General features: G+C 48.0%; 1 protein-coding gene across 2 annotated transcripts in view; it reads right to left on the reverse strand.

The window, feature by feature from the left end:
- HRH1 (histamine receptor H1) overlaps window positions 1-19,629 on the reverse strand; it is a 130,462-nt gene that overhangs the window by 92,687 nt on the left and 18,146 nt on the right. Inside the window, exon 2 of one of the 2 annotated variants that reach the window (XM_025376151.1) lies at window positions 19,450-19,586. The exons of the other annotated variant lie outside the window; for it this stretch is intronic. The gene's annotated coding sequence lies outside the window, so the exon portion shown is untranslated. The remainder of the gene's footprint in view (window positions 1-19,449; window positions 19,587-19,629) is intronic. 2 annotated transcript variants of the gene reach the window in all.

The following is a 19,629-nucleotide window of genomic DNA, read 5'->3' on the forward strand; positions in this document are numbered from 1 at the left end:
GAACCCCCAGCCTTCAGAGCACTGGAGACAATTATCTTCCTCCAAGATTAAACATCCGTGGACCTAACTCTCAACACGCCACCAGTTTTACAGTCACTGGTATATGAACTTTGGAGTGGAGATTGGGAGTGTTTTTTTTTTTTTTTTTTTTTTTTAAGTCATTCCTTAAAGAAACATACCACAGAAGCTATGTTTTTCTCTTCTCTAAACAAGTCCATGTCAAAAGAAGTACCAACAGGCACCATCTCCTGCCTCCTGGGCCTCTGCATTCAGAGACCCCAGAAAGACCTTGAGCCACACCTTTGGCAATCAGAGGGAATCAGCTCTGATTCTTCCCATAAGGCTCTGGGAGTCAGCAGAGTTGCTGGCACTGAGAGGGCCTCTTGTACCTTTAGAAGACCTAGGGCTATCTCCTCACACCTCCTGCCCCAGCTGAGTTATTAGAGATCCCTAGAAGGTAAGCCATGGAATCTGGTCTTGATCAAGTGCTAGCAGGTATTACTGAGATGATGCACACATGATACTTCCCCAAAGAGCTTCACAGTCTAGCTGGGGAGACAGTCACGTAACAGATAACTACAGTTCAATATGGTACATATTGATTGTGAGGTTTCTACTGGAGGTTGTGGGCCTTGAGGGTTGTGGGAATGGTCCACTAATTCTGCCTGGGCAAGATGTGAAGGCTTCTGAGAAGTTAACATTGGAATGGGGTATTGAAGGATGAGTAGGAGTTTTCCCAGGGCTGAGCTAGATCTTCAAGCCCTACCCCTCGCCCCTAGCCCTACAATTCTGGTGTGGTTATCCCATGCCTGAATGGTAGTCTTGCGGGAAGAGGAAATGAAGAAAGAACTGAGGCTGAAACACAACTCTTTACACCTAGAAGAATCTGTTTGGACTGAATCCTGATACACTGGCCTCCCCAAACTGTTTCCAAAACACAAAATCAGCATTTCTCTAAGTGAGTCCCACGGAAGAGGAATTCATCAGGAAATTCCTCTATGTTATATGAAAAAAGGGACTCCAAGATCAAATACATTCACAAACATTGAGTTCAGTCAAACAGATTTTACTGCAGGACTTCTCAGAGCCGTTAAGAGTAAAACAAAAACTGGTTTTATATATTTTAATTTGTATATTTAAAATACATTTTTATAAAGGATAATCTAATAATAAATATCAAAAATATAATTATTAGCCGGGCATGGTGGCAGGCACCTGTAGTCCCAGCTACTTGGACGCTGAGGCAGGAGAATGGCGTGAACCTGGGAGGCGGAGCTTTCAGTGAGCCAAGATCGTGCCACTGCACTCCAGCCTGGGTGACAGAGCGAGACTCCTTCTCAAAAAACAAAACAAAACAAAACAAAACAAAACCCATATATATATGTGTGTGTGTGTGTGTGTGTATATATATATATAATTATTTGACAGCTACCCTTCCTTGACTATTTCCTAATGTGCCAGACATGTGCTATGTATTACGTCAGTAATTATCATAACTTTATTTCATCAGCATGATCATTATTTCCATTTTACAGACAAGGAGAATGAATCAACCCAAGAAAAGTTCATTTTCTAAGATCATACAGTAAATGGTTGAGCTGAGATTCAAAGCCAGGTACTGTCTGACCCAAAGTCCCCACCCTTTACTAAGTATGGCAAGTCCCTAAGAAGGGCATATGATATTCAGCATTTCCAAGCTTATTCAGCCAGGGAACCTCTTCATCCAGGGCCCCACAGAGGGACTTTGGGAAACACTGCTCTAGTTTGCTCCCAGAAGATTCTGACCAAAAGTCACAAAAGTATTTTCAAGACCTTGCTTCTTTTTCTTCCCCTTCTCAGCTGGGTCTGGGGGTCCTGAGTCCCCAGGGGCTGGTGTAGGCATGAGGAGGTGTTGCCAGGAGAGGTCGAGATTCTAGCAAGCAGCTCCCAAATTGTTCAGATCTAAATAGATGACTTCATGGGTCACATATGACCCATAGAGAGTTCCAATTTCTATTCTCAGTTCTAAATTGTTGCTTTAAGCTTATCTGCTGTGTGTGTTCAGCAGATGAAACAGAAAATGAATTCAGAATTCCTGAAGCCACTGCCTGCTTAGTAGGAGAAAGCAGGGGCCCTCTGAGGGCTGGGGCCGTGTGACCCAACAGGCCCACTGCCCAGACCCAGGCCTTATCTTTCCCACTTGGGCCCCTGCACCTCCACCCTGAGATCTCCAGACTCTCATTGCCACTCCCTCATTGCTGGCAGAGTGGTGTCTAAATAAACAACATTGAACCTGACACTCCCTTCCTCAGAATTCTTCACTTGTTCTCTAGTGCCCTGGCAAAAATCCAAAACACTTGGCCTGGTTTACAAGGTCTTTGGAGATTGGGGAGACTGTGTCATCATTTTCCCTTTCTCAAGGCAACACAAATGAACAAACAGAGGCTGTGACACAAGTGATACCACACAAGGTCTAGGTGCCCTGTTCTTGAAGATAAATCAGCTCATAGAAGCAGCCAAATAGCACCTACAAAATCCCCTGCGCAAATATATTTTCTCTGGAGACTATAACACGGAACAGAGAAAAATGTTTTCCCCTTACTGAGTAAGCAAGCAAGTTGAGTTTAGATATCCTACTTCATCCTGCTTCCGATGAGACAACAGAGATAGGGATACGTGTCACCAAGGAACCCAGGGAGGTAATAAAAGGGGTTCAGACATCTTTTGAGAGCAGTCCCAGAGTTGAGGGAGTCCCTTCCTAGTCCTCTAAGACCAATGACACATGGTTATTCAGGGGTCCTGGACTGCTTGAAGAGTGAGAAGTTCATCGTTGCCAGGATGCCAGAGGCAGATGTCTCAATGCTTCTTGGCATTGCATGGGTTAGCCCAGTGCATTTCAGTCTGTAAGGCAGGAGCTTGTTAAATTGTAGATTCTGATTCTGCAGGTCCAGGGTGGAGCCTGGGACTCTGCATTTCTTAAAGAAAGCTCCTGAGTCACATTGGTGCAGCGGGGGCCACTGCATGATGAGCAAGATCCCAGGGAATGAATGGGCAGTCAAAACCCTACAACCCTGGCCAGGCACCATAGCTTATGCCTGTAATCCCAGCACTTTGGGAGGCCAAGGTAGGTGGATCACTTGAGGTCAGGAGTTTGAGACCAGCCTGGCCAACATGGTGAAACCCTGTCCCTACTAAAAATAAAACATTAGCCAGGTGTGGTGGTGCACGCCTGTAGTCCTGGCTACTTGGGGGGCTGAGGCACGAGAATTGCTTGAACCCGGGTGTGGGAGGTTACACTGAGCTGAGATCACGCCACTGCACTGCAGCCTGGGCAACAGAGTGAGACTCTGTCTCAGAAAAAAAAAAAAGAAAAAAAAAAGAAAAAACCCCAAAACCCTGCAACTCCTTTTGGTCTCCTGGTGTCCCTTAAGCAGACTCATTTCGATGAAGAGATTCTAGGTTAGAAAAAGACAGGGAGGTAGGCAATCCCTAACTATGAAATGTCCTCCAACAATATGACCCTGCTTGTCTCTCTAGTTTGTTCATCTCCCACAACCCTGCCCTTAACCTTCACTTCATGCTTGACTTTAACCTATCTCCTCACGGCCTCCTGCACACACCATCCTTTTTCAGACCACTGTACTCTTCTCAACGATACCTCCTGCCTGAAAGCCCTTCTCACCTTACTTAACTGAATTAAATCCTATTCCTCTTTGAAATGTTCCTGGCATACCTCCTCCTCCAGGGGACTTTCCCAGGGTCTTCAGGCTGAGATAAGTGCTCCCTGCCAACTTCTGTGTGCTCATAACCCTTGTGTTCATCTGACTATGATACTTACCTTGAATTCTGGCTCTGCCACTGACTGGCTGTGTGACTCTGAGATGTCCCTTCCCCTCTCTGTGCCTTGATCTCCTTATCTGTGGAATAGGATCATAGTGGGCTCCTTGCCTACACTGCCTGTTACGGGTCTGCCTTCCCCACCAGGCCGCAGGTTCAAAAGCATGGAGCATGCTTTGTCCCCATTTATCTTCCCACTGCCCAGTGTGGGGTGTGGCACACAGCAGGTGCACAAATAAATGTGTGGCAAGCTTATCCAAAGCTGGTGACATCTCCAAGGGAAGAGTTCAGCAGCCTTTTTCCATCTCTGAGAGAAATGACTTAATTTTATAAACAAAGCATGTCTGCAGTTTGCTTTTCTGCTTTCTTCTTTGTTCCTGAGTTTTATAAAGGCATGAAATGACAATCATGATACTACAGTCTGCAGGAGCTTGGCCTGGGCTAACTCATGGAAAGCAGCTCCAGTTTTCAACCCCTTGAACAGATCAAAACACTGAGACTCAGAGGGGTCATTCACCTGTCACACTGCTCGTTCATGGTGGCAGAGCAGGGATTCCAACTCAGCTCTGGGCTGCTCCAAGCCACCCTTCTGTTGAGTTCTGGGGCCCGCAAAGCTGGAATCTGCATTCCTAGTGAGGGAGGCGGGCCTAACAGGATTGCACACTGTGGGGAGGAGGAGACAGTAAGAGTTGCGGGATGGGGTCCCAGAGGGCTGGGGCATGGAGAAAGGGCATGGGACCCTTTTCTAAGGATGAGGTGTCAAAAGTGGATCTAGTTATTGAAGGACACCTGGATGAGGAAGAGGAAGACCGGGTCCAAACCCCAAACAGTTCTTGTCTGCAAGACAGCAACTCACGTGGATACTGAATCACAAAAGTAGCCGGAAGGCTCATCAGCTTCGTCTTGATGGAGATGGGATGGGGAGCTTTATCAAAGGGAAATAGAATGTATTGCCTCTTGAAGAGTGCAGAGAGAAGAGCCAATGGACAAGGATTTCTAGAATGAGTCACATCCGGGCTTCAGCCTGCCCAAGCCTCATAGGGGGTGCTCCCTACCCCACACTCCCTGTAGGAACAAAGGCCCCAACCAGCCTTTGTCCCCTCCATTACTTTGTCTTCCCACCCCCACTCTGTGCTCTGAGCCCTCCCTGTTATAGTGAGCTGGATAAGGTGGGCTGGGGTGTGAGCGATGGAATGATGGCCCCTCCTCACTCCTCCGGGCCTCTCCTACTTCCCCCATCTCTTCGTTTCCATGACAGCAGCTGGCAATGAGGCGTCTACTTCAAACTGCTGGCAGGGATGCCATGCAGGAGCCCGAGACATAGGCCTGGGGGTGAGGGACGGGAGCTCCTATCCGTTAAGCACCCACATATGGGTTATGTCTGACGCTACATCCATCACCTCCCTTACTCCTCACCCCCACCAGGCGAGGAGCCCAGTATGATCCTATTCCACAGATGAGGAGACTGAGGCACAGAGAGAAGGGACGTGCTCAGAGTCACACAGACAATCAGTGGCAGAGCCATGATTCAAACTCAGATTCCTGCAGACCTCAAGCCCAGGCTTCTAATCACTACACCACCCTGCCCTGTGGCTGGGGGTCAGTTGTTCAGGCCTGAGCTCAGCTCCTTCCTGCAGGCCTGTGGGTAAATCCCTGCATTCCTCCATGTTCTACAAAATGGGACTGGAAGTCCCATTGCTCTGCGGGGCTGTGGGGATTTAAATAAGTTGGAGAAAACCCCAGGCTCCTGGTTGGAGCTCAGTAAACGGGTCTCTCCCTTCATTTCCAACCAGAGAGAGCTCACTCCTGGGTTCCTGGATGGGGTATGGCTAGGGGGTGGCCCAAATCCATGGGGCACATTGCATATTAGAGGAGTTCTTTACATACAGCCTGCACCCCCAGTCCCAGAGTTCCTCACAAGCAGGAGCACCTCTCATCATTGTGTGTCTGCTTTGTGCCAGGAGTCCTGCTAGGGCCCTGCATGCTCACTGCCGCCCCAGGATGCAGACACAATGATTACGCTCATGTTATAGATGAGGCAACCCACTGTGGCACCGGGCGGCAGGAGTGCCTGCGTCCACCGGGGTGACTGGGGGCAAGTGCATCAGAGAGATGTCCCTTACGCTCAGTCATGCCTTCGAAACAGACCTGGAAGCTCTTGGCTTCTCACCGCCTCCATGTTGTACCCTGGCCTAGGCCCCTGCCATCCTGGCTTGGACAGCACTGGCCTCTGGTAGGGTCCCCCGCTTCCTCTGTGCGTCCACACATCCCATTGTATCCTTGCAGGCTGAGAACCCTGAGGCTCTCAGTGTCTTCTGAATAAGAGCCAAGTCCTCCTAGTGGCTGACAATGCCCTCCATGTCTGGCCCTGTGACCTCTGACCCCATCTCCTACACTCACCCTCACTCACTGCACCCAGCCCCTCTGGTCTCCTCACTCTTTCTGGAACATTCCAAACCCCTTCTAGTCGGGCCTTGCCGTCCCCTTTGCCCAGAATGCTTTCCCCTGAGATACGGGCATGCATGCTTCAATTCTCCCTTGACTCGAATGTCGCCCATCCCACCCTACATAGAAGGACCCCTCCCATTCTTCTACATGCTGTTTGCTCATCTTTACCACTGCATTTCTCCTCACACCTTGATTCCTCTCCTGCATGTCCCTCTGCTGAAATGGAAGCCCTAAGAAGGCAGGCTCTCCCTCCTTGTTCATCTTTGTATCTCAGCACCCAGAACAATCCCTGACACCTATTGGGTAGAGAAAATATTAACTGTTGATAAATACTTGTCAAGTGAATGGGCAAGGCCTGCTGGGCTCCAAGTCTCCCTCTGAGGAGAGCTGAGCACATGATGTCATGACCCCGTTACTGAGGACTGGACCGCCCATGAGCACCTGCCCAAACACAGTCATTCACAGGCTACTGACAGGCAGCCTACGGCAACATTTCCAGCGAAGTGCATACTGGCTGACTGAACTAAACAAATTCCCTCTTAGGAGGCTGAATGTGAAACATACAGGGAGGTAACAGTTGATTGGGCTCAGGGGCAGAAATCAAAAACCATGAGGCTGCACAAACCATGAACTACAGATGTCACAGGCCTGGAGAATCCGGGGACAGCAGATGTCACAGGCCAGGAGAATCCAGGGACAGCAGATGTCACAGGCCTGGAGAATCCGGAGACAGATGTCACAGGCCGGGAGAATCCAGGGGACAGCAGATGTCATGGGCCTGGAGAAGCCAAGGGACAGCAGATGTCACAGGCCTGGAGAAGCCAGGGGGCAGCAGATGTCAAGGGCCTGGAGAAGCCAGGGGACAGCAGATGTCACGGGCCTAGAGAATCCAGGGACAGCGGATGTCATGGGCCAGGAGAAGCCAGGGAACAGCGGATGTGATGGGCCTGGAGAAGCCAGGGGACAGCGGATGTCCGGGCCTAGAGAATCCAGGGACAGCGGATGTCACGGGCCTGGAGAAGCCAGGGGACAGCGGATGTGATGGGCCTGGAGAAGCCAGGGGACAGCGGATGTCACGGGCCTAGAGAATCCAGGGACAGCGGATGTCATGGGCCAGGAGAATCCAGGGGACAGCAGATGTCATGGGCTGGGAGAATCCAAGGGACAGATGTCACGGGCCTGGATAATCCAAGGACAGCAGATGTCACGAGCCTGGAGAATCCAGGGAACAGCAGATGTCACGGGCCTGGAAAATCAGGAGACAGCAGATGTCACGGGCCTGGAGAATCCAGGGACAGCAGACATCACGGGCGTGGAGAATCGGCGGACAGCAGATGTCACGGGCCTGGAGAAGCCAGGGGACAGCAGACGTCATGGGCCGGGAGAATCCAGGGGACAGCAGACGTCACGGGCCTGGAGAAGCCAGGGGACAGCGGACGTCACGGGCCGGGAGAATCCAGGGGACAGCGGACGTCACGGGCCTGGAGAATCCAGGGGACAGCGGACGTCACGGGCCGGGAGAATCCAGGGGACGGCAGATGTCACGGGCCGGGAGAATCCAGGGGACGGCAGATGTCACGGGCCTGGAGAAGCCAGGGGGCAGCAGATGTCATAGTGTGGTGAATCCAGGGGACAGCAGATGTCATGGGCCTGGAGAATCCAGGGGACAGCAGATGTCATGGGACTAGAGAATCCAAGGGACAGCAGATGTCACAGGCCTGGAGAATCCAGGGGGCAGCAGATATCACAGCCTGGAGAATCCAGGTGACAGCAGATGTTGTGGGCCTGGAGAAGCCAGGGGACAGCAGATGTCATGGGCCTGGAGAATGCAGGGGACAGCAGATGTCACGGGCCTGGAGAAGCCAGGGGGCAGCAGATGTTGTGGGCCTGGAGAATCCAGGGGACAGCAGATGTCATGGGCCTGGAGAAGCCAGAAAGTAGAATGTAGGCCTCACCAGGGCAGGAATGCTTGTCCCTTCTGTTCTGCAGGAATCCCATGTGCCTAGAGAAGCACCTCATACACCGGAGGTGCTCAATAGATGTTGTTGAATGAATGGTGGAGTGGAGAAGAGAGGAGAGTTATTTGGTATGTGCATGAACAGGGGAACTTGGGAAGAGCATTTCTCCCCTTCTTGTCTTTCTTTTTCAGTAGCTTCATGGGGTAAAAATTCACATATTTTAGCACTCACTCATGTTGTTACGTATATTTTATCACAATTTAAAAATACCCCAGAATTCACTTGTTTTAAGTCTACAACTCAATGGCGCCATGGGGTTTGTGCGAGCTGAGAAGGTGGGCGCATATGTGAGCAGTGATGAGGATGCACAAGATGTGTCTGGGAAGGGCTGGTTGCCCAGTGTGGAGGGCCCAGGGTGCAGAGAGCCTATGGGTCCTGATTAGGGCCAAGATGCAGATCATCATAGTCCTGACCTCACAAGGTTGTTTAGGGGAGCAAAGGAAGCGACAAATATAAAGTTCTCAGCACAAAGCCCAACACACAGGAGACGCTCAATATACACCATTATTCCCTTTCTCCGTGTTAAGCGATGCCAAGAAAACTTGGGAGGGCAATATTGCAAACTAATAAGCACAGAAGCCGAGATCAGCTCCAAATTGCAGTGTTTTCAAAGTAACATTTAGTGCACAGATAGACACACAGCTCTGTGTCTGGGATGAAAGGAAGTAAAACGCATTCATCAGAAAAATGCTTGATTCCGGAGAGAGGTTTCTCCTAGTGACCAATGCAGAGAAAGCCCTCTGTATTCAGAGCTGGCACAGTGAGGTCACCGTAACGATTCTTGGCACTGATGGGGCAACCCGGCCCAATGTCAGTTCCAAACCTTGAATGTTCAAATCCCTGAAACTTCCTCAAAATTTGTACTTCAATCTACAGAGCTAATCGTTCATTTGCTTTTTCTTCTCTTCTTGCATGTGCATTAAAAAACCCCTAAATCTCTGAGTATGAGGGAGCACTCAATATCAGAAACTCAAGGATTAGTTTTGGGACTCATTCCTGTTATCCAGCATGGAACTCAGGAAAAAGGATATATGCCAGGTACCTAGAAATAGGCACTTTTGACATTTATAGGTGGAGGGAATTAATGGATGATTGCAATGCGAGATAACAAGCAGAGAATGAGGAGGATTACAAAATGCTGGGCTATTGCCCCAAATGTTTCAGGCAGCTAGCATCATACCTTGATGGGCTTTGCGGCACAGTGTAAAGGAGTCAAGGATCTCCATTTCAACTTTGCTACTTATAAGCTGTGTGACTTTAGGCGAGTCACTTAGCCTCTCTGAGACTCTTAGCACTGTGCTTTCTCATATGAGAATGTCACATCCTGCTTTGTTGTTACTGGCCTAGCAGCTGTCTTCTTCACTTCTGTCACCTGTAAGGGCAGCAGCTGTGTCTGTCCCAGCATTCCCCACCGCACGGCACATGATCACCATGAACAGACTCCAACTCCTGTTTTACCTTCCTGCACCTTGCTGCTGGGACCCTTCCCTGTTGGGTGTGGCAAGCAGTTCAAGTTCATTCAGTTCAGCACCAAGAAATTCAGGGAGAACTTGTTCTTCGGCGGGTCACTGCTCAAAAGGCCTGCGTCTGCATCTGACCCGGGAGTGAACTGCACTGCTGTTTCTGTTTCCAGCTAATTCAAGGACTCAGTAAAGGAAGTAGGGTTGACAGAATGGGTTCCATTGAATTGGAGAAGCTATAAATTTTCTATTCCCGCAAGAACTGGAGTAACTTCTATTAATATCCAGTTATCAGAATGCTCAACACCATCTACATCTGTAGCCCTACGTGGCAGAGAAAAAGTAGGCATGCAAGAGGAAATAGTTTATCTTTGTGTACAAGATTTTTAAAAAAACAAAACAAAACAAAAAAAAACACCATCAGTTTCCATCTCTCGAGGAGTTTCCAGCCTGGTGGTAGATACAGGTAAACCAGGTATTTATTTTACATCCTGATGAGTGCATGGTGTCATGGAAGCATCTAACCCAGCCTGGGGGATAAGGATTTAAATGAAAGAAGCAACACTGTCCCTCAATCCATCCCTTCCTTCTTCACGCCCACCCTATCACATCTCCTTTCCCTGCTTTACACAGAACATTCCTTTGGCCCCTGCCCACCTTGAGCATCTTAATTACTTCCTGTTAACATCTCTGTCACTCTCTAAGGCATGGCCAGCCCTGGCTGTGTGCTCCTTCTGGAGCATCCCTTTCTACCTGTGTGCCTGGGCTCAGGCCATCCCCTATACCTGGCTGTCTTCCCTCCACGTCTTTACCCATTGATCCCTCATGTTTCAAAGTCCTGCTCATTCATTCATTCATTCATTCATTCAACAAGTATCTCCAGAGGGTGCACTACGTTCCTCACACACCGATGGATACCAGGGATATGGAGGGAAATCAGTTACAGCCTATGTCCTCGAACTGCTCACAGCCACGGGGGGACCGATGGTGACAATAAGGACATGTATGGAAGATGTGAGTCTGGGGATGCTGTAAGGCCAGAGAAGGATCCTAATTCAGCCTTAGGGGTGGGGGGTGTTCAGGGAAGACTTCCTGGAAGAGAATACCTCTGAGTCCTGAAGAATGAGGTGAAAAGAGAGAGAGGTGTATATAAATACATGAGAACACATATAATCATAGGCATCAATGTGACCTATGATTATATGTGTTCACATGTACTTATATGCTAATGTAATAACTAGTGTTTATTGGATGCTGCTAGGAGCAGCACTGGACTAGCACATTTGATATATTAACTTTATAGGGGTGAGGACTATTATCATTCCCATTTCACAGATGAGGAAGTTGAGGCACAGAGAAATTCAGAACTTGCTCCTGGTCATACAGTGACTAAGTGGTAGAGCTTTGGTTCAGTCTCATTGTAGCCTCCAAGCTCGTGTTTTGACCACTGTGCTCTGCCTTCTGAGACTGGCCAGGTCATTCTGCCACTTGCTCTTGTCCAATGCATTTATCACGGTCATCTTTCCAGATGGTACAATTCAGCTTTCCTTCTATTTAATGGCTGCAGAGGATGTCACTGGATTTTGAGCAGGAAAGTGAAACAGTCAGATCTGTCCCTGGGAAAGGGACCTCTGGGGATAGGAGGGGGCTGCCTGGAGATAGAGAAGCCTGTGTTGGGGGTGCAGAAGGAGGAGGAGGCCTACGTTGAGGCTGGGATGGGGAGATGCACAGTGGGGAGGAGCTCGGGAAACTCGGCGGTGCAGCAGCATGCAGCAGTGACCACCTCTAAGGTGATCAGAAGGGCAAGAAGGCAGTAGGGGAGGCTGTCTCAGGATCTCCTTCCCAACTAGACCTCTTCCAGGTCTGCACGTTTTAATTCCCCCTAAGCATGCTCCAGCTAGCACTTCCAATTAAGAGCAAGTGAGCAGCAGCTTCAGCTCCAGTAAGATGTGCAGATGTGATGGTGCCTGTGGAATTCTTAATTCTTTGAATAATCTTTGCCTAGGAGGGTCACATCTATTTTACAAAAAACAAAACAAAACAAAACCCAAGAATAACCACAAATTACCCAAGACACTGCTTTAACTCTGCCTCCTCATAACAGCCCATCCAGCCTCACCACACACAGCCACCTGTCCAGTCCTACGCATGGACTCCACACCCATCTCAGTCTATCTGTTTCTCTCCTTGGCCACTGCCAGTCCAAGTGGCTCTCCTCTCCCATCTGGATGACGGCAGTAGCCTCGTTCCTGGTCTCCCCAGTCACACTCTAGCATAAGTTACTCCCTGGCTCTAGCCTCAGTTGTCTCATCTATAAAACGGGCACATGAATGTGCATCTCGTAGAGCTGTTGAGGACTGGGTGACATCACAAATGGAAAGCCCTGGAGTGCTTTCTCAACAGACAGTAGTTCATCAGTCATCAGGACAGGAGGGTCAGAAAGGTCAGGGACTCTATTTCTCCCATACCCTGCTGGTCCAGATAATAGCAGGTGCTAGGGACCTCTGGATCACCCCAACACCCTTGCCCGCACTCGCCCACCAAGGAGAGGAAAATGCTTCTTGCCCATTCCTCATATATCCTGCCACTCGATGGGAGCATCATCACCTTATAACCCAGGTTTCTCTCCAGCTCCTCATTGGCTCCTCCCCTGGTTCCCTGCATGGTGACCATATCTATGAATGAATCTGAGAGATGAAATAGGTTAAGTATAACTCAGCCCCTTCTTTTGGGAGCCAGTGTGCCTGCAGGGAGCATGCGTCCTTTCCACTCTCTCCCAGGAAGGACAGGGAGGGGCCATCTCCTGCAGAGCCCAGCACTGCCTGTACCTGAGTGGGCAACTCAGCCCATCCTGGCCTTCAGCGTTTGCAAGCCCACACGCTCCACTGTCACTCTGATTAGTAATAACCATGACATTTTGTTCTCCGGCTGCCTAGGCTTGCCTTTTGTCTTCATTCTCTATTGGTACAGAGCTCAGGCTGGGCAGAGGAGTGCTATTTATCAGCCCTTCCCACCGCCACCTACAGGAGAGACCGGTGGGAGAAAACTCCATCTTGAGTTCCTGACTTGTTAATGGAGGTTTTCAAGGCTTGGTGAAACCCAGTGCTGTGAGAATCAATCAATAAACAACTGAAAAATATTTACTGAGCTCCTGATACAACAGGGAAAATAACTTATCCTTGCCCAGTGTTTCTTACCACTTTCAAGATGCCTGGAAAGCCGTTCCATTCAAAGGTCTGTGAGTGCCATGAAGTGCCAGGCGCTGTGTTATGAATGCAGACCCTACCAGAGGCCCATGTTGGGCTCATCAGGGTGGCCCCACCACTCAAGCAGCCAGACGCCAAGGACAGAGGAAAGAAAACCAGGCTTCCAATATGAGCCTGGGATCAACAATCACATCCACAGACTCTCCAGACCACAGGTGTGGGCTGGTGGTGGAATTGTGCCTCACCTGGGCCGAGGGCAAGGGGCAGCAGGATGTACTTATTTAATGATGATTAGTGATTCTCTCCAGGAACAAAGAAAAGCTAGCAAGCAAATAAAAGGAACACTCTTGAAATAGCAAACCAAGTGAAACTTGCCTGGAAAAGTTTGAAAGAAATGGAAAAAGAAGGGAAGCAGATGCCGTTGTTAGCTATTAAAATACAACTTATACAAACAATCATCAAACCAGCATGGCACAGATTCCCCGTCTTCCTCCTGTGCTCTGTGCCCATGAACCACATCAAAGGCTCTCTTGCTGTCTACCCACTTCTGATTGGGTTTGGCCACAGGTAGGGCAGGAGGAGAATGACATTGAGTGTTTATTCCCTTCTCTTGCCCCTCCAAACTTGGAGGCAGAAACAACTCTCCTCTTCACATCGATACCCTAGGGTACTGCGCTATCCCATGTTAGTTCCCCGGACCACAAAGTCTATACAAGGTAACAGGCTCTTTATCAAAACCTTTCTCAATTACCCAGTTGGGATGTGCCCTCTGTTTTTTGCCATGGCCCTGTCTGATAGTCAACTATTAGAATCAGCTGACGGTTCAACAGTTCAGAACAGACAGCTCAGAAAGAGATCTGCTGTCAATGACTGGGTTTCCAGGTTACATGCCCTGAGGCCCAAGACACAGAACTGTGCAAATGGTGTTCCCTGGAGTTGAGTGTGATTTGGTGGCTCTGCCTCCAAAGATATATTGTAATTTAGTGCTGCTGCAGGTGACGTAGGAAAGAAAGGTGGGAAGGAAAGGAAGAAAGATTTAATAAACAGGGAGGGAAACAGGATGAGGACCATTGGTTAAGTATGTGAGAAGGAAAATTAATTTAGACTTTTATCTTTCTTCAAAACCCAAATAGGTTAGAGAGCGATAATTTAGTCTAAAACATGAAACCATTAAACTGATGACAATGAGAAACCTTGTTTTCCTATCTGAATAATAGGAATAATATAACTACCTCATAGCATTGTTATGGGAATTAAGAGAGATGATCCAAGTTAGGACAGTGCCTGGCACTTTATTAAAAAGACAACTGAGGCAAGATTCCAGCTGAGAAACTTGCTCAAATCTAGTTATCCTGGGGGTGGGGAAAAGATGAATTGGCAGAAAGGGGCATAGTCCTTAGGTCCTAATATGGAGATTCCACAAAAACTGATAACGTGACAGAGAAGGAGAGCCTGACCTAAAAACTGGCACAGGAATGGTCCATGGAATCTGATGGTCCCTCAATCTGTGGCCACCAGGGAATAACAATATACAGGTATATTGTCTGCAGTGGCTGCAATTTTAGAAGCAGATGGAGACTTCAGCAGATATTAAGGTTTCACCCTAGGCTGAGTCCCTCTCAGCTGGATGTCTGGTTAGAAGAACTCTCATCCAGAGGCCAAGGCTGGGCTCTCCCCATGGCACTCAGGACAGAGGTTCGCAGTCTCTGTTTACTTCCACCAGAGGCAAGCTAAGACTCAGATTGGTGGCAAGTTCCTCCTTCAAAACTAGCTTTTCTCCCTACCCTCCACGTTAGCATCAATCCACTGAGGGCCTCACTGGGGAGTTTCATTGAATCCTCAAGGAATAACAACACCCATCTTGTGCAATCTCTTCCAGAGAACAGAAAACTGGGAATCTTGCCCACATCATTTTGTGAGGCCAACATAACCTTGATACCAAAGCCTGAAAAGTAAGCATGAGAAATGAAATCACCGGTGAATATCACTCAAGAACTCATGATTTTAAAATACTAAACAAAAGGGTTTGTAAATAAAAGCTGGCAATAAAGATGCTACAGCATGACTCAAATTGGGTTTATTCCAGAAATGCAAAAGTCGATGTCATGCATCATGTTAACAGATTGAAAAAGAAAAATCATGTGACCATCTGGGCAGATGCAGAACAAGCATCTGTTAAAACTCTATTTCCATTTATAACTAAAAATAAAAGAAACACTCCGCAAACTGGGAATAGAAAGGAACTTCTTTAATCTGATAGAGAGTATCTACCAAAAACCTAGAGTAAACATGATACCTCATTATCAAATGTGGACGGCTCTTCCATAAGAGTTGCAAAAGGCAAGATGTCCACTGTCTTTTTGTTTTGTTTTGTTTTTTGAGATGGAGTCTCACTCTGTCACCCAGGCTGGAGAGCAGTGGTGCAATCTCGGTTCACTGCAATCTCTGCCTCCCAGGTTCAAGTGATTCTCCTGCCTCAGCCTCCCGAGTAGCTGGGACTACAAACATACACCACCATGCCTGGCTAATTTTTGTACTTTTAGTGGAGATGGGGTTTTGCTATATTGGCCAGGCCAGTCTCAAACTCCCGACCTCAGGTGATCCACCCACCTTGGCCTCTCAAAGTATTGGGATTACAGGTGTGAGTCACGGCGCCTGGCCGTTTCTTCAATTCATTATTGTACTAAGGTCTTAGAAGGACAGTAAAGCAAGAATAAAAAGGAAAGAATAAAAGGATTAGAAAGGAAGAAACAAAACTGTTATTTGTACCTCTTACGATTGTATATGTTTTCAAAAGAATCTGCAAATACATTTTTTTAATTAGTAAGTGAGTTTAACAAGATTTCTGGATACAAAATCAATATGCAAAAGGCAAGCATATTTCTCCAATAAGTAACCAACTAATTTATCTATCAAAAATGTATAACAGCATCCAAATTATCAAATAATAGAAATATATATATAACAAAATATATAAAAGACACCAAAGGAAAATTAGGAAACCATGCCATGAGATGTTAAAGATGTTAAAAATATCCTAAATAAGTAGAGAGATACCATGTTCATGGAAGACTAAATACTACACCTTCCACCCTCTAGAGGGCAATGGAAAGCTCAGTGTAACAGCTGGTATTTAGAAATCGGAGCAACCTGGATTTATATTCCAATTTCTGCTGCTTCTAAACTCTGTAATTTATTTCACCAACCCCTCTGAACCTGTTTCTTCTCTTATAAAACATGGATAATAATTTCTGCCTACTTGTTAGAAGTCAACCAATAAGAAAGCTCTTTGCAGAGTACTGTATAAATACAGGACATTCTTACAACTAGTATTTTTGTCTCTTGTTGGTCCAAGGGTAGGAAAAAAATTAAATGTCCCAGACTAAGCCAACTTGCTTGCTTATGCCCATCTATTTATCATCAGGGGCACTGCTGACTGTTTATTCTGTTCTTAACATTTCTTCATTCAGTCCTCACAGCAACCTGTAAGGTGGGTGCTATATTAGCTCCATTTTACAAATGAGAAAGCTGAGGCCCAGTTAAGCAATTAAGCAATTTGTCATTCACATATTCATCCATTCCGTAGATGTTCACGAATACTTTCTACATGCTAGGAGCTGTGAATGTCCTTGTGAATAAGACAAATGTGCTCCCTGCTCTATTAGAGCTGACAATACGGTTGGAAAGACAGCCAGAAATCACACCTCGGCGAATACACTGGCAGAACTAAGATTCAAACTCAGGTCTGTTGGACATTGGAGTCTGTGCTTTTAAGTACTCCCTGGGGGCAGCTTTCTCAACCTCTTCTGCTCATTCCTCTGTTGGGATGTGATAGTTTCTAACATGCATTCTGCTGGCAACAGCAGGTTTCAATGGCCCTCGCCATCCAAGCTGCTGCACAAATTGAGAGCTGTCAGCTTCGATCCTGGCCCATGTGATCCCCCTGCATTATCACTGAAGAATTACAGCAGGGAGGATGAATGCATAAAAGAGGCAAGGCATCCTGGCCCCCCCTCCGACAGCAGCAGCAGCATTGTTCCCGAAGAGTATGTGTCTGAGTCCTCTACAACCATTAATGACAGAAGTGAGTCACTTATAAATGAGATATGGGAGCTTTATTATAATTACATCCCGAGATTCAGAAACGCTCAGCATCACTGTTAAAGGGAGGGCAGCAGGTGACTGGGGCTTGAATGATCCTCTGCCAGGTACATCTTTCAGATAAAACATCTTGGATCAGCAGCAATTATAGGTAATTCCCAGCCTGAATGCTAATGAGAATTACTTACAATTTCATGTAATTCTTTGCCATTTATACCATCTGCTTTTTTCCTTCTTTTCTCCACATTTCCATCCTGACATTGATCCTGAGAAACAGATACTGGCAAATAGAACTAACGGCCATTTCGCAGATAAGGAAGCTGATGCCCAAGATCTCTCGGTTCTGAGGGCAAGAGCTGGGGTTCCAACCCTAAGCGTTCTGTCCCTCTAGAAAACATGCGATTGAAAACTGTCCCAAATCCATGCTCCTCAGAAGAAAGCCAGAGCACAAACTTCAAGCTGCACTGTGTAGCAGCAATATCATCCACACTAGTGACACTTGTGGCAATGGCCAGCGTCTGCTGAGTGCCTAGCAGAGTGTCAGAAGTTTATACAGGTCCACACTGAGACTTCAAGTTTCAGGCTATTTAAAGCTTGAGACTGCAGTAAGACTTTGGGGGCACACACTATATCCAACCAGACTTACTCTCACTTTACAGATGAGAAAGCAAGAGGCCTGCAGAGGCTGGGCAATTTGCAGGTGGCAGAGCCAGGATACAGAGCTGGGATTGTTTGACCTTAATAGCAACAACAATAACAATGGACTCTTAACACTTTTAGGTATTACACTGCACCACTGAAGTGCTTTATTCACATGAACACACCTAATTCTCTTACCAACCCAGTGAGGAAGGTGTCAGGAATACCTCCATTCTAAAAATGGGGAAACCAAGGAACGGAGACACATAGCAACTTGACCAAGGCCACAAAACTCATAAGCAACAGTGCTGGGATTTGAACCCAGGCAGGTGAGCTCCAGAATCCCACACTCTTGATGTCTTTGCTATGTGTTTTCTCTGCTAAGGAAAAGCCAGGCACTCCTTCATTGTGAAGAGGAAAGTGCCAACACAGAATTCTGAGAGAGTCGAAGAGGAGGAGGCTCACATATAAGTCCCTCCTCCCTTGGACACTCAGCTGAGGACTAGGAAGGACCACTCCCAGCCCTGCATTGGCCAAACCACTCTGGGGTGCAGGGTCTCTTGGCAGGCAGCTCCGGCCTCCACCCAGCTCTGAAATCATGGACAGGCAGCACCTGCCCATCTCCTGCCTCCACGGGATTCTCTTTCACATTTGAAAACAAAAACAATGCCAGGCATCCCCTGCGCTTCTCCATAGATTCTCCCCACACCAGGAGAAATGCCTGAATCACACTCAGGGATTTACATGGGGTTATCCGGGATTCCTGTGAACAGCGGACCTGCTGCCTGGCTTTCTTCTATTCATCTCTGCTGCTGCCAGACACAAGCACGGAAGGACCTAAGGTCCCATCTGCCACCTGAGTTTCATTCAAAATCTAGAGGGAGTCAGGCAAGATGGGTGTTCAAACCCCAACTCTGCCAGGGACCAGCTGGGCAATCTCAAGCAAGTTAACCTCTCTGAGCCTCAGTAGACTATCTGTTCAATAACAGTACTTACCTTGCAAGAATGCTGTGAGTATTAAGTGGGATAATGCATAATGATGCTCTCATGTGTCCACCCTCCCTCTCTCCCAGTCTCTGCTGGTTTTCTGGCTGCCTCCAAGACTCTTCCCATAAGACCCTCAATTCCCCTCTCCTTCATGCTCCAGGGACACACTCTGTCTCTGCTCCTGTCACAGGTTTCTGGCCCCTCAGTCATAAAATGAGTTATTCAGGCACCTTCCAGGCTGTGAACCTTGCTCACCAAGACTCCCAGCCTGCCTTGTTCGGTCTGCTCCAGGCTGAGGCGGGAGCCCTCTGCCGGAGGACAGCCACTCTGCCTGGAACATCTCTGCACTACCAGCTCCAGGCAAGCGGACACTTCAGAGGGATCAGGGAATTAGGAGGGAAGAGGTGGGATCTTCATGGAGGACTGGGGGCTGGGGGGTGGGGTAACAGAGAGGGAGACGTGACTTCCTTGAGGAGCTGCCGTACTCCAGCTCCTGCTCCTGACTTCCTGGGCTCCTTCCAGAAAAACTGAGAGCAACTTCTAGACTCTGATCTCTGAAAGAGCAGCCCCGATGCTCTTGTCACCAGAATCCACTCCCTGGCCATAACATCCACTCATTTTCCCAAAGCATCCTCCTCTGTCGGTACAACGAGGAGGAGGTGATCCGCCCCTTGCTCCACACCCCCAGCTGCAGCCAAACTGCAGGAGAAGGGCGAGTGGTGGTCCGCACACTTCCTACCCCCGACTCCAGGTGACGCTGAGCCTGGGGCTTACCTCATGAAGTCTAGTGATTTGACTGAGGATGACTCCGAGCAAAACCGTGACTCTCTCCCCCAAACCGTGACTCTCTCCCCTTAACTAGCTGGTGCTCCTGGGCACAACTTTTCCTCCCCGAGCCTCAGTTTTCTCCTCTGTAAATGAGTATAACAATATTGCAACAGATAATGGATGCCC

The sequence above is a fragment of the Theropithecus gelada genome, chromosome 2 (genome assembly GCF_003255815.1).
Source record: "Theropithecus gelada isolate Dixy chromosome 2, Tgel_1.0, whole genome shotgun sequence".
Taxonomy (NCBI): Eukaryota; Metazoa; Chordata; class Mammalia; order Primates; family Cercopithecidae; genus Theropithecus; species Theropithecus gelada.